At 47.4% G+C, this 15,651-nt stretch overlaps 1 protein-coding gene across 3 annotated transcripts in view; it reads right to left on the bottom strand.

Moving 5' to 3' along the window:
• The window catches only part of LOC140389808 (PEX5-related protein-like), a 273,485-nt gene that overhangs the window by 156,390 nt on the left and 101,444 nt on the right, over positions 1 to 15,651 (bottom strand). The gene's annotated exons all lie outside the window — the stretch shown is intronic.

Raw genomic sequence — 15,651 nt, 5'->3', positions numbered from 1 at the left:
CAAGTGCTTAGAGGCTAGCAGTCCTGCAACGAATAACTCACCTCCTGACTCCCCTAAGCCTACCCACCATCCATCCACAAAGCACAAGTCAGGAGTATGATGGAATCCACTTTCCTGAATGAGCACCGCGCCAACAACACTGGATAGCTCGACATTGTCCAGGTCAAATCAACCTGCTTGATTGTTAGCCCTTCCACAAACATTCAATCCCTCCGCCACTGACTAACAGTGGCAGCTGTGCGTATCATTTACAAGATGCACTGTAGGAACTCACCAAGCATCCTCAGGCAGCACCTTCCAAACCCATGACCACTACCATCTAGAAGGACGAGAGCAGCAAATACCTGGGAACCCTCCAAGTTCCCCTCTAAGTCACTCACCATCCTGATTTGGAAATATATCGCCAATCCTTCACTGTCACTGGGTCAAAATCCTGAACTCTCTCCCCAACAGTAATGCAGGTGTACCTACACCTCAGGAACTGCAGCAGTTGAATAAGGCACCTTCTCAAGGGCAACTAGGGATGGGCAATGGCCGGGAAGCGATAACCACATCCCGGAAATGAATTTTTAAAAAATTACAATGCTTACAACTCACCAGTTTGGCTTGAATCCAAATTTAGATCGGAGCTGAATGACAATGCCTAACTGACTTTATTACTTCGGCCCCAAGCAAGATATTCATAAAAATCTAAGTTTTAAATTATAAATAAAAATGTTAAATATTAAATCCTAATAGTGTGCATTAAGAATATTGGAAAATTAGGAAAAATGCCGAACACGTGTTAATTAAAGTTTGTCTAGTTAATATTTAACATTTTGTATCATTTACCTTTAAGGCAAAAATGTAATCAAGGTGCTCACAGAATTAATTCTGCTGATCAATTATACTAGCAGCAAAATGTTATGCTGGAAAATGGTCCAATGAGTGTCAGAAGCATACAAGACATGACTAAAACTTAACTTTGTGCCTCATAATATTTACAGTGAACTGCAGGGTCTCCAGGTACAGCCCATTGAACTCCAACCTCCAATTTGGACCAGCTGCCACACTAGCAACAGTCCTCAGGTGGAGGTGGGATTAGACCTACAATAAGGGGGTGAATGTGGGCCAGCAGCTGGAGAGGAGCATTTCTCCCCTTCATGACTAAGTTTTTGGGTGGTGGCCTCTAGAAATTCCTTTTTTTTTTAAAAAATATTTCATTGAAAATTTTTGGCCAACCATCACAGTACATTGTGTATCCTTTACACAGTAATATCACAATATAAATAACAATGGCCAGTTTTATAAACAAGAAATAAATAATATATAAACAAAAAAACAAAAAAACTAAATGGCAACTGCCTTGTCCCAGATAAATATTCTCCAAAAATATGTTTTAACAGTCCAATATACAATTATCTATAACAACAACCTATACATATTATACTTATATACTTATATATTAACATCCCTGAGAATCCCTCTGGTTCCTCCCCCCCCCCCCCCCCCCCCCCTGGGTTGCTGCTGCTGTCTTCTTCTTTTCCATTCCCTCTATCTTTCTGTGAGGTATTCGACGGACGGTTGCCACCGCCTGGTGAACCCTTGAGCCGATCCCCTTAGGATGAACTTAATCCGTTCCAGCTTTATAAACCATGCCATGTCATTTATCCAGGTCTCCACACCCGGGGGCTTGGCTTCCTTCCACATCAACAGTATCCTGCGCCGGGCTACTAGGGACGCAAAGGCCAAAACATCAGCCTCTTTTGCCTCCTGCACTCCCGGCTCTTCTGCAACCCCGAATATAGCCAACCCCCAGCTTGGTTCGACCTGGACCCCCACCACCTTCGAAAGCACCTTTGTCACCCCCACCCAAAACCCCTGTAGTGCCGGACATGACCAGAACATGTGGGTGTGATTCGCTGGGCTTCTCGAGCATCTCGCACACCTATCCTCTACTCCAAAAAATTTACTGAGCCGTGCTCCAGTCATATGCGCCCCGTGTAACACCTTAAATTGTATCAGGCTTAGCCTGGCACACGAGGACGATGAGTTTACCCTACTTAGGGCATCAGCCCACAGCCCCTCCTCAATCTCCTCCCCCAGCTCTTCTTCCCATTTCCCTTTCAGCTCATCTACCATAATCTCCCCCTCGTCCCTCATTTCCCTAGAGATGTCTGATACCTTACCGTCCCCCACCCATGTCTTTGAGATCACTCTGTCCTGCACCTCCTGCGTCGGGAGCTGCGGGAATTCCCTCACCTGTTGCCTCGCAAAAGCCCTCAGTTGCATATACCGGAATGCATTCCCTTGGGGCAACCCATATTTTTCGGTCAGCGCTCCCAGACTTGCAAACGTCCCATCTACAAACAGATCTCTCAATTGTGTTACTCCTGCTCTTTGCCATGTTCTAAATCCCCCATCCATTCTCCCCGGAGCAAACCTATGAGTATTTCTTATCGGGGACCACACCGAGGCTCCCGTCTTTCCCCTATGCTGTCTCCATTGCCCCCAAATTTTCAGAGTAGCCACCACCACCGGGCTTGTGGTGTATTTCTTCGGTGAGAACGGCAACGGCGCCGTCACCATGGCTTGTAGGCAAGTCCCCCTACAGGACGCCTTCTCCAATCTCTTCCACGCCGCTCCCTCCTCTTCTCCCATCCACTTACATACCATTGAGATGTTGGCGGCCCAGTAGTACTCACTCAGGCTCGGTAGCGCCAGGACCCCCCTATCCCTACTACGCTGCAAAAATCCCTTCCTCACTCTCGGGGTCTTCCCGGCCCACACAAAACTCATGATACTCTTCTCAATCCTTTTGAAAAAAGCCTTCCTGATCACCACCGGGAGGCACTGAAACACAAAGAGGAATCTCGGGAGGACCACCATTTTAACCGCTTGTACCCTCCCTGCCAGTGACAGGGATACCATGTCCCATCTCTTGAAGTCCTCCTCCATCTGTTCCACCAACCGCGTTAAGTTTAACCTATGCAATGTACCCCAATTCTTGGCAATCTGGATCCCCAAGTAGCGAAAGTCCCTTGTTACCTTCCTCAGCGGTAAGTCCTCTATTTCTCTGCTCTGCTCCCCTGGATGCACCACAAACAGCTCACTTTTTCCCATGTTCAGCTTATATCCTGAAAATTCTCCAAACTCCCCAAGTATCCGCATTATCTCTGGCATCCCCTCCGCCGGATCCGCTACATACACCAATAAATCATCCGCGTAAAGAGATACCCGGTGTTCCTCTCCTCCCCTGAGTACTCCCCTCCACTTCCTGGAACCCCTCAATGCTATTGCCAGGGGCTCAATCGCCAGTGCAAACAGTAACGGGGACAGAGGACATCCCTGCCTCGTCCCTCTATGGAGCCGAAAATAGGCAGACCCCCGTCCATTCGTGACCACGCTCGCCATCGGGGCCCTATACAGCAGCTGTACCCATCTAATATACTCATCTGCAAAGCCAAATCTCCTCAACACCTCCCACAAATAATCCCACTCCACTCTATCAAATGCTTTCTCGGCATCCATCGCCACCACTATCTCCGCTTCCCCCTCTGGTGGGGGCATAATCATTACCCCTAGCAGCCTCCGTATATTCGTATTCAGCTGTCTCCCCTTCACAAACCCAGTTTGGTCCTCATGGACTACCCCCGAGACACAATCCTCTATCCTCATTGCCATTACCTTGGCCAGAATCTTAGCGTCTACATTTAGGAGGGAAATAGGTCTATAGGACCCGCATTGCAGCGGGTCTTTTTCCTTCTTTAGGAGAAGCGATATCGTTGCCTCCGACATAGTCGGGGGCAGCTGTCCCCTTTCCTTCGCCTCATTAAAGGTTCTCATCAGTATCGGGGCAAGCAAGTCCACATATTTCCTATAAAATTCGACTGGAAATCCATCCGGTCCCGGTGCCTTCCCCGCCTGCATACTCCTAATTCCTTTCACTACTTCCTCTATCTCGATCTGTGCTCCCAGTCCCACCCTCTCCTGCTCCTCCACCTTAGGAAATTCCAGCCGGTCCAGGAAGCACATCATTCTCTCCTTCCCATCCGGGGGCCGAGCTTCGTATAATCTTTTATAAAATGCCTTGAACACTCCATTCACTCTCTCCGCTCCCCGCTCCATCTCTCCTTCCTCATCCCTCACTCCCCCTATTTCCCTCGCTGCTCCCCTTTTCCTCAATTGATGGGCCAGCAACCTTCTCCCCATACTCATACTGTACACCCTGTGCCTTCCTCCACTGTGCTTCTGCAGTACCCGTTGTCAGCAAGTCAAATTCTACGTGTAGCCTTTGCCTTTCCCTGTACAGTCCCTCCTCCGGTGCCTCCGCATATTGCCTGTCCACCCTCAGAAGTTCTTGCAGCAACCGCTCCCGTTCCCTACTCTCCTGCTTTCCTTTATGTGCCCTTATTGATATCAGCTCCCCTCTAACCACTGCCTTCAGCACCTCCCAGACCACTCCCACCTGGACCTCCCCGTTATCATTGAGTTCCAAGTATTTTTCAATGCACCCCCTCACCCTTAGACACACCCCTTCATCTGCCATTAGTCCCATGTCCATTCTCCAGGGTGGACGCCCTTCTGTTTCCTCCCCTATCTCCAAGTCTACCCAATGTGGAGCGTGATCCAAAATGGCTATAGCCGTATACTCCGTCCCCCTCACCTTCGGGATCAACGCCCTTCCCAAAACAAAAAAGTCTATTCGCGAATAAACTTTGTGGACATAGGATAAAAACTAAAACTCCTTACTCCTAGGTCTGCTAAATCTCCACGGGTCTACTCCTCCCATCTGCTCCATAAAATCTTTAAGCACCTTGGCTGCAGCCGGCCTCCTTCCAGTCCTGGATCTCGACCTGTCCAGCCCTGGCTCCGGCACCGTATTAAAATCTCCCCCCATTACCAACTTTCCCACCTCTAGGTCCGGGATGCGTCCTAGCATGCGCCTCATAAAATTGGCATCATCCCAGTTCGGGGCATACACGTTTACCAAGACCACCACCTCCCCCTGTAATTTGCCACTCACCATCACGTATCTGCCCCCGCTATCCGCCACTATGGTCTTTGCCTCAAACATAACCCGCTTCCCCACTAGGATAGCCACCCCCCTGTTTTTCGCATCCAGCCCCGAATGAAACACCTGCCCCACCCATCCTTTGCGTAGTCTAACCTGGTCTATAAGTTTCAAGTGCGTCTCTTGTAACATAACCACGTCTGCCTTAAGTTTCTTAAGGTGTGCGAGTACTCGTGCCCTCTTTATCGGCCCGTTCAGCCCTCTCACATTCCACGTGATCAACCGGGTTGGGGGCTTTTTACCCCCCCCCCTTGTCGATTAGCCATCCCCTTTTTCCAGCTCCTCATCCGGTTCCCACGCAGCTGTGTCCCCCCCAGGCGGCGCCCCCCCGCCCACCCCACCCCATTCCGGCTCCCCCCTCTCCCCAGCAGCAGCAACCCAGTAACTCCCCCCTCCCACCCCCCCCCCCCCCCCCGCTAGATCCCCCACTAGCGTAGTTACACCCCCCATGTTGCTCCCAGAAGTCAGCAAACTCTGACCGACCTCGGCTTCCCCCCGTGACCTCGGCTCGCACCGTGCGACGCCCCCTCCTTCCTGCTTCCCTATTCCCGCCATGATTATCATAGCGCGGGAGCAAAGCCCGTGCTTCCCTTTTGGCCCCGCCCCCCATGGCCAACGCCCCATCTCCTCCACCTCCCTTCCTCCCTCCACCACCACCTGTGGAAGAGAGAAAAGCCACCGCATCGCAGGATTAATAACATAAAACTCCTCTTTCCCCCCTTTTTACCCCCCTCTTCGCCCCCCATACTCGCCCCACCACTTTGTTTCAAACGTTCTTTTTTAGTAACCCGCTTATTCCAGTTTTTCTTCCACAATAAAAGTCCACGCCTCATCCGCCGTCTCAAAGTAGTGGTGCCTCCCTTGATATGTGACCCACAGTCTTGCCGGTTGCAGCATTCCAAATTTTATCTTCTTTTTGTGAAGCACCGCCTTGGCCCGATTAAAGCTCGCCCTCCTTCTCGCCACTTCCGCACTCCAGTCTTGATATACGCGGATCACCGCGTTCTCCCACCTACTGCTCCGAGTTTTCTTTGCCCATCTAAGGACCATCTCTTTGTCCTTAAAACGGAGAAATCTCACCACTATGGCTCTGGGAATTTCTCCTGCTCTCGATCCTCGCGCCATCACTCGGTATGCTCCCTCCACCTCCAGCGGACCCGCCGGGGCCTCCGCTCCCATTAACGAGTGCAGCATCGTGCTCACATATGCCCCGACGTCTGTTCCTTCTGCACCTTCAGGAAGACCAAGAATCCTTAAATTATTCCTCCTCGCGTTATTCTCCAGCACCTCCAATCTTTCCACACATCGTTTATGGTGTGCCTCGTGCATCTCCGTCTTCACCACCAGGCCCTATATATCGTCTTCGTTCTCGGCAGCCTTTGCCTTCACGACCCGAAGCACCCGCTCCTGGGTCTTTTGCTCATCCTTTAGCCCTTCGATCGCCTGTAATATCGGGGCCAACAGCTCCTTCTTCATCTCCTTTTTAAGCTCTTCCACGCAGTGTTTCAAAAACTCGTGTTGTTCAGGGCCCCATATTAAACTGCCACCTTCCGACGCCACCTTTGTTTTTGCTTGCCTTCCTTGCCGCTGCTCTAAAGGATCCACCGCAATCCGGCCACTTTCCTCTCCTTTTTCCATCCGTATCCAGGGGGGATTCCCTTCTGGTTTACCGCACAGTGCTTTTAGCCGTTAAAATTGCCGTTGGGGCTCTTATTAAGAGCCCAAAAGTCCGTTCCACCGGGAGCTGCCGAAACGTGCGGCTTAGCTGGTCATCGCCGCACCCGGAAGTAGAAATTCCTTTTAAGATCAATGTTTGTGCCACAGTAGGAACAGTGCTTTTTCTCAGTGTTGACAAATTTCCAGGAACACTCATTAGGCCCTTCACAAACATATGGAAGGAGACTAATATCATAATTGTCATAAAAGCCCATCTGGTTCACTGATGTGAAATCCGCTGTCCTCATCTGGTCTGGCCTACAGATGAATCCAGACACACAGCAACGTGTTGTCTCTTAACCTCCCCGCTGAAGTGATCTAGCAAGCCACTCAGTTCAAGGGCAATTAGGAATGGGCAACAAATGCTGGCCTTGCCAGTGGCACCCATATTCCAAAGAATAATCACCATGCTGGCTCCCATGGACTCTGAATGAAGAATGTGCCAGGTTTAAGGAGAGCAAGTCTACTCAAACTATAAATGGAAATGGGAGCATTTGGTGGATGACTTCCCTTTTTTAGCATGATCATTCATCAGATTTTTGCGATTTATGTGGAATCTACTTCGGTTCCACAATAGTTGACTGTATATATCAAAGAATTAACTGATTACATTATGTGCAACTTCTCAGGTAGGCTTAGAAATATGGGACTTAATTCCATTCCAGTTCTTAAAAAACCTTGACCCAGATCATATCTACTGGATCCCTAGCTTGATCCAAAAATCCTGCTTGTTCGTTGTCTTATAAGATCACTCGTGTAGAAGGGGCAATGCTGAAGTGTGGGAACACCAGTGAGATGCTGAGCTCGTTCCTCCAGAAGGATTCAGATGGACCCGACTGTGGGGGCCAGTGTGGCAGGGATAGGGGCGTGCATGTGTGTGTGTACTAGGCCCAGAAGTTCAGTGCTGATCACAAAATCACTTCTGAATTTGGAGGTCTAGATATCCATCCATCGGAGTTATTTGATATTCTCAAGAATGATATACATCGGCATTAAATACAATGGTTATTTGCCAATTTATAGAGGTGAAATGTTGGCATTTATAACAAGGTAAATCGAGTATAAAAGAAGGGAAGTGTTCCAAAGCTTCCACACAACGACTGGAATAGTGAGTATAGTTTTCGTCTCCTTTCTTATGAAAGGGCACAATTGGATTAGACGCAATTCAGAGAAGGTTCACTTGGCCGATTCTTGAGATGATGGGGTGATCGAATCAGGAAAGGTTGAGCAGGTTTGCTTATACCCATCGGTGTTTAGAAGAATGAGATGAGCTGTGATCTGCGACTGGCTGTAAAATTCCACCTATAAAACCTTGAAGGAATCTGATCGGGTGGATACGGAGATGATGTTTTCTCTTGTGGGGAGTCTGAAACTAAAGGGGGATAGAGTTTAAAAATTTGGGGTGCCCCATTTAAGGCTGAGATGAGGAGAATTTCCCCCCCCCAAAAAGAAGAGGGTCTGTGGAATTCTCTTCCTCAGAGGGCAGCAGAGGCGGGTCATGAATATATTAAAGGCTGAATTGGATAGATTTCTGATTGACAAGGGAGTCAAGGGCTATTGGGGGCAGATAAATAGAATTGAGGCCGCAATTAGATTAGCCATGATCTTATTGAATGGCAGAGCAGACCTGAGGGGGCCCCCCCGAGTGGTTTATTCCTCCTCCTAGTTCTTGTGCTTTCTTGATGATCTGGCAGCAATATACCAAGCATCTATTAACCTAGTTGTTCTGATATCTCCACAATTCCTTGGTGCTCTGGGAGGTCTATGGTATCCAATTTCCATGAATGTATTGACTGTGTTAGTTTTCACATTCCTCCTTGTTCTGGCAGTCCAATGGATCTGAAGCCTTGCTGGGCAAAACTCTGCACACTGCCAGTTCTTTGACATTTTTGTCAAATGGGCAACAGCACAGAAAAGGGCCTCTACGCATATTGAATACCTGGCCGTATTTTAAGGGTCTTCGTGTTGATTTCCTTATTTTCCATGTCTTTTACTTTGTGGTTATAATTTTGATCCATGGATATTTAAAGGACATATACTTTTAAGTCAAACAGAGGAAGAGAGGAACTCAAAAGTTGCAAAGGGAACATCAGAACTCTGTTCGATTGGTTGGCTGGTGGCCAGTGAATTTGCCAAAGGCTGTAATCTGCCTTTCGACAGGCGGTGATTAGGTCCTACTGTGTGGGATGGTTTTCAGAGAAGCCAGGAAGGGACAATCGTGTCCTGGATGCAGAAAGAAGTTGTAAGCTGCTGTCTCTCTATCTGTCTCTCTAAATGTTAACTACCTGCAGCTTTCTGAACCTGCAGAGAGGTTTTGAGAACTTGATCAATCTATTGTGAAAACCAATACAGACTGAAAGCAAAAACCTCCAACTGAAGGTCCAAATTGAAGAAAAGTGTACTGGAAGACATCCATTTGAAAGAGACTTTCATCCTTTTTTACTTTTCATATATTTTTGTTTACACCCCTCTGTGTTTGCCTACCTTGTGTGTGTGTGTGTATGTAGAAGGTGGGGTGATTAAAGGAGTTTTAGGAATTAGATAATAGTTAACCAGTTGTATTTCCTGCCTATTTACTCACAGTTATTGTTATTAATAAAAATTGTGTTGTGCTTAAATGGGTGGCAATATAGCACAGTGGTTAGCACTGTTGCTTCACAGCGCCAGGGTACCAGGTTCGATTCCCGGTTTGGGTCACTGTCTGTGTGGAGTCTGCACATTCTCTCTATGTCTGCATGGGTTTCCTCCGGGTGCTCCGGTTTCCTCCCACAAGACCCGAAAGATGTAATTTGGACATTCTTAATTCTCCCTCTGTGTACCCGAACAGGCGGCAGAATGTGGCAAATAGGGGCTTTCCACAGTAACTTAATTGCAGTGTTAATGTAAGCCTACTGTGACAATAAAAATTATTATAAATTTACAAACCTGGTGACTGTAGTTATTGGTCAGCCAGAGATCGGAAACTTTGTGTATTTTCTAAGAATGAATTTGTTAATTTCAATTATGCTGTGTCTCCGGGTTAAGTGGGACTGGAATTGACTGTGCACTAGCCCAGGTTGTTGTAATAGTATCCACACTGTTCCAAATCCCACAGACTCTGGAACAGTTCCTATAGATTGGAAGGTAGCTAATGTAATCCCACTATTTAAAACAGGAGGTGGAGAGAAAAGAGGGAATAATAGACCAGTAAGCCTGACGTCGGTAGTGGGAAAAATTCTAAAATTCATTATCAAAGATTTTATAGCTGAGCAGTTGGAAAACAGTTGCAGGATCGGACAGAGTCAGCATGGATTTATGAAAGGGAAATCATGCTGGACAAATCTACTGGAATTCTTCGAGGATGTAACTAGTAGAGTTGAGGAGGAGCCAGTGGATGTGGGTTATTTGGACTATCAGAAGGCTTTCGACAAAGTCCCACAAATAAAATTAAAGCGCATGGGATTGGGGGTAGTACTTTGAGATGGATAGAAAGCTGGTCGGCAGAGAGAAAACAAAGAGTAGGAATAAACAGATCCTTTTCAGAATGGCAGGCAGTGACTAGTGGGGTACCGCAGGGACCGGTGCGAGGATCCCAGCAATTCATAGTACATATTAATGATTCCGATGAGGGAACTAAATGTTGTAACTCCAAATTAGCAGATGACACAAAGTTGGGTGGGAGGGTGAGCTGTGAGGAGGATGCAGAGACACTTCAGTATGATTTAGGCAAGTTGAGTGATTGGCAAATGCATGGCAGATGCAGTATAATGTGGACAAATGTGAAGCTATCCACTTCTGGTGGCAAAAACAGGAGGGCAGATTATTATCCGAATGGCTATAAATTAAGAGAGGAGAATGTGCAATTAGACCTGTGTGTCCTCGTACACCAGTCACTGAAGATAAGCATGCTGGTGCAGTGGGCGATAAAGGGGGCAAATGGTGTGTTGGCCTTCATAACATAAGGATCCAATTACAGGAGCAGGGATGTCTTGCTGAAGTTGTACAGGGCCTTGATGAGACCACACCGGGAATATTGTTTGCAGTTTTGGTCCCCTTATCCGAAGAAGGATGTTCTTTCTATAGAGGGAGTGCAGAGAAGACTTAGCAGACTAATCCCTGGGATAGCGGGAGTAAAGTTTGTGGCGAGATTGAGTTGATTAGAATTATATTCACTGGAATTCAGAAGAATGAGGGAGGGGGGGGAGAAAGAGAGAACTCATGGAAATCTATAAAATTTTAACAGGACCAGACAGGGTAGATGCAGGAAGGTGTCCAGAACCAGGGGTCATAGTCAAAGGATACGGGGAAAACCTTTAGGACGGAGATGAGGAGAACGTTCCTCACTCAGAAACAGGCACGCCTATAGAATTCACTGCCACATGAAGTTGTTAAGGCCAAAACATTGTATGCTTTCAAGAAGGAGTTAGATATAGCACTTTGGGGGGGAGGCAGGGTGGGAGGGGAAGAGATAATCAGGCTATTGAGTTGGATGATCAACCATGATCATAATAAATGGTGGAGCAGACTCTAAGGACAGAATGGCCTCCTGCTGCTTCTATTTTCTATGTTGCTATGTTTCTACTATAACCTCTGTCCCATTGCCTATAAGACTGATTCTTCTCTGGTGCCCATCTCATGTGAAGCCAACTTTACTGGAAAAATGTCAAACAACTTCAGTTTCAGCCTCCTGGCCGGTGAAGGAATATCTCTTTGGATTTTGTTTCTGGGTCTGCATCATAATTCTTTTCTCTGTGATCTTGGCCCTGGAAATCTTTATTTTCTCAACACTGCATTAGTGCAAAGGAGACAATATTGCAACCCTCTCCCGCCTTTGAGTGTGTGCAAATGAACTAACCCTTTGACGTCATCCGATCCAAAGTTTGCTGTGGGGTTATTGTTAGAAATTGGATCACACCCAAACTGAGGGATTGGGGAAAAGGCCATCGCTTATAAGGGGAGAAGCAAATCAAAACATTTGTCTGTTTACAGATGGGGTACGAGGGGAAAAATCAGAGCTGTTTAAATTAATCTTGTCCATAACAATTCCAATTCTTTTCCACTCAAAATCACCTGTTGTTTTAGACAACATAATTTACAAGCACACAATTGGTGTTGAATATTTGTGGGTGCATTTGATACATTTCTGTAAAGCTTCCCTTTGCGACACTCACCATCCTGACTTGGAAATATATATCCTTTCCTTCACTGTCGCTGGGTCAAAATCCTGGAACTCGCTACCTCACAGCACTGTGGGTGTACCTACACCATGTGGACTGCAGTTCTAAAAGCAAGGGGATCACCATCACCTTCTCACAGGCAATGAGGGATGTGCACTAATTCCGGTCTAGCCAACGGCGCCCACATCACATGAATTAAATTTTTTTTAAAGCTTCTTAGGAAGCTCACCTGTGGCTTCCTTTGCTGACCCTGCTAAGTGTGCGGGTTCTGGGAAGGGGCCAAAAGTAATGGACATTTGGAGGGTTGGGGATGCATCTGGGGCACCCATGCTCAAGTCTGTGATAAACCTAGCAGATGTCTACTATCCCATGGAGGTTACCAAGTCCACTTATGGTAAAAACAGTCTCCTTGGCACTGAAGGATAGGATTTCTGAGCATCTGGAAAGACACTGCTTGATTAGGGATAGTCAGCACGGATTTGTGAGGGGTAGGTCTTGCCTTACAAATCTTATTGAATTCTTTGAGGAGGTGACCAAGCATGTGGATGAAGGTAAAGCAGTGGATGTAGTGTACATGGATTTTAGTAAGGCATTTGATAAAGTTCCCCATGGTAGGCTTATGCAGAAAGTAAGGAGGCATGGGATAGTGGGAAATTTGGCCAGTTGGATAACGAACTGGCTAACCGATAGAAGTCAGAGAGTGGTGGTGGATGGCAAATATTCAGCCTGGATCCCAGTTACCAGTGGCGTACCGCAGGGATCAGTTCTGGGTCCTCTGCTGTTTGCGATTTTCATTAATGACTTGGATGAGGGAGTTGAAGGGTGGGTCAGTAAATTTGCAGACGATACGAAGATTGGTGGAGTTGTGGATAGTAAGGAAGGCTGTTGTCGGCTGCAAAGAGACATAGATAGGATGCAGAGCTGGGCTGAGAAGTGGCAGATGGAGTTTAACCCTGAAAAGTGTGAGGTTGTCCATTTTGGAAGGACAAATATGAATGCGGAATATAGGGTTAACGGTAGAGTTCTTGGCAATGTGGAGGAGCAGAGAGATCTTGGGGTCTATGTTCATACATCTTTGAAAGTTGCCACTCAAGTGGATAGAGCTGTGAAGAAGGCCTATGGTGTGCTCGCGTTCATTAACAGAGGGATTGAATTTAAGAGCCGTGAGGTGATGATGCAGCTGTACAAAACTTTGGTAAGGCCACATTTGGAGTACTGTGTACAGTTCTGGTCGCCTCATTTTAGGAAGGATGTGGAAGCTCTGGAAAAGGTGCAAAGAAGATTTACCAGGATGTTGCCTGGAATGGAGAGTAGGTCTTACGAGGAAAGGTTGAGGGTGCTAGGCCTTTTCTCATTAGAGCGGAGAAGGATGAGGGGCGACTTGATAGAGGTTTATAAGATGATCAGGGGAATAGATAGAGTAGACAGTCAGAGACTTTTTCCCCGGGTGGAACACACTATTACAAGGGGACATAAATTTAAGGTGAAAGGTGGAAGATATAGGAGGGATATCAGAGGTAGGTTCTTTACCCAGAGAGTAGTGGGGGCATGGAATGCACTGCCTGTGGAAGTAGTTGAGTCGGAAACATTAGGGACCTTCAAGCAGCTATTGGATAGGTACATGGATGACGGTAAAATGATATAGTGTAGATTTATTTGTTCTTAAGGGCAGCACGGTAGCATTGTGGATAGCACAATTGCTTCACAGCTCCATGGTCCCAGGTTCGATTCCGGCTTGGGTCATTGTCTGTGCGGAGTCTGCACGTCCTCCCCGTGTCTGCGTGGGTTTCCTCCGGGTGCTCCGGTTTCCTCCCACAGTCCAAAGATGTGCGGGTTAGGTGAATTGGCCAATGATAAATTGCCCTTAATGTCCAAATTGCCCTTGGTGTTGGGTGGAGGTGTTGAGTTTGGGTGGGGTGCTCTTTCCAAGAGCTGGTGCAGACTCAAAGGGCCGAATGGCCTCCTTCTGCACTGTAAATTCAATGATAATCTATGATTAATCTAGGACAAAGGTTCGGCACAACATCGTGGGCCGAAGGGCCTGTTCTGTGCTGTATTTTCTATGTTCTATGTTGGCACCTTGGTGGCATCTCCTATTTCAGCAACCAGGTGCAGAGGAGATTGAGGAGATTAGCTGATCTCCTCGTTAGACTGCTGCTAGTCCTGGCTAAAGAGGCCAACAACAGGTTGAGACAGTTAGGCGGTCATGGGGGTCATTTACCCTGCCTCACTTCCACAATACACCCATGCCTGGGGGTCCCTGGAGAGGGAGCACTGCCAATACTCTTGAGGTCTTCTACCTCCAGTGGGCACTGGTGGGAGGTGGAGTGTAAAATCATCAACTCCAGGAATGTCATTTCAATTTGAGCTATAACTTCCAACTAGCTTCAGAAAGCGATGGCCCGCTGGAATTACAAGACTTTAATACACACTTACCTCCTCTGGGGCAGCACGGTGGCACAGTGGGTTAGCCCAGCTGTCTCCCGGCGCCGAGGTCCCAGGTTCGATCCTGGCTCTGGGTCACTGTCCGTGTGGAGTTTGCACATTCTCCCCATGTTTGCGTGGGTTTCACCCCCATAACCCAAAGATGTGCAGGCTAGGTGGATTGACCACGCTAAATTGCCCCTTAATTGGAAAAAATGAATTGGGTACTCTAAATTTATTTTTAAAACTGCTCTGAAACCTCCGATGGCCGCCAGGGGCCTGCATCATAAGAGTTCCCACAGGCTACAGTGCAGTCCAGCAGCGTCAAATTCAGTAAGGCCTCGCCCTCATTTTGCTGCACTGCCTGCCGCATCATCCCAAAGCAGGATGGTTTAAAGGGCCCAGTGAAATTGACAGGCCCGGGAGAAGGCAAGTATCCAAGGAAGGTAGATGGGACTTGGGTGGTCGGCAATGGGGGTGGGGAGACAGGAGTCAGAGGTCGGGGAGGGTGAATCGAAGGTCATGGGAGGGATTGGAGGTCTGTGCTGGATCAGGCTTCGGAGGTCGATGTGGGGGAGCCAGATGTGAATTTATCAGAAGTTTGGATGGGAGGCAGAGAGTCCTTTGTCAGTGATGGAATCCCGTGGGAGCGTAGGATGGTTAGTTGGGGAGAGTGGGGGGGGGGCGGGGCGATGGGGAGGTGCTGCGTCTCATGCAGGGCTTGGTCTAGGTGTTTTAAAATAGTTATGCTTAAGTTACAAGAGGTTTTATGTCTTCTAACTCTTTCTGTCTGAATCATTCAAAGTTAGCGATTTAAATTGTTTTGCCAGGTGGTTCCCACTTCACTGCAATTATCCTGGGGAAGTTAGCATTTCTGGACACCGGAGTTACTTTTGGAGTTTTTTTTTGCCGTGATGTCTGCTTCAACTGAGGTACTTTGTTTGTCTTAACAGACAACAATTTCAATTGCTTCAAAAGTAGTATGTCAAGGGCCATTTGTTAATAAAGGAAACAAAATATTTTTAACCTCACTTGTCTTCAATAATCCAGGGCCCAATCCTGGCCTAAATATGCAGGTTGGCCTCGCATCTACCCCTTCTTGTACCTGGTCCTGATTGATACCGGTTTCACTATAACTCCCAACATCTTGCTGATGATACTGTAGGGGTGGCTGGACACGCCACTCATACAACATGCAGGAAGCAAAAGCATGAACTTGAGGTTTAGTATTCAGCTGTTGTCTGACAGAAGTTATGGCAGGAATTCATTAAAATAGCTACAGATTTTCAACACCAAACATTT

Source organism: Scyliorhinus torazame, chromosome 14, assembly GCF_047496885.1.
Source record: "Scyliorhinus torazame isolate Kashiwa2021f chromosome 14, sScyTor2.1, whole genome shotgun sequence".
NCBI lineage: Eukaryota > Metazoa > Chordata > Chondrichthyes > Carcharhiniformes > Scyliorhinidae > Scyliorhinus > Scyliorhinus torazame.
Note: the sequence above shows the minus strand (reverse complement) of the source record. Positions and strands in the feature narration are given on the sequence as shown.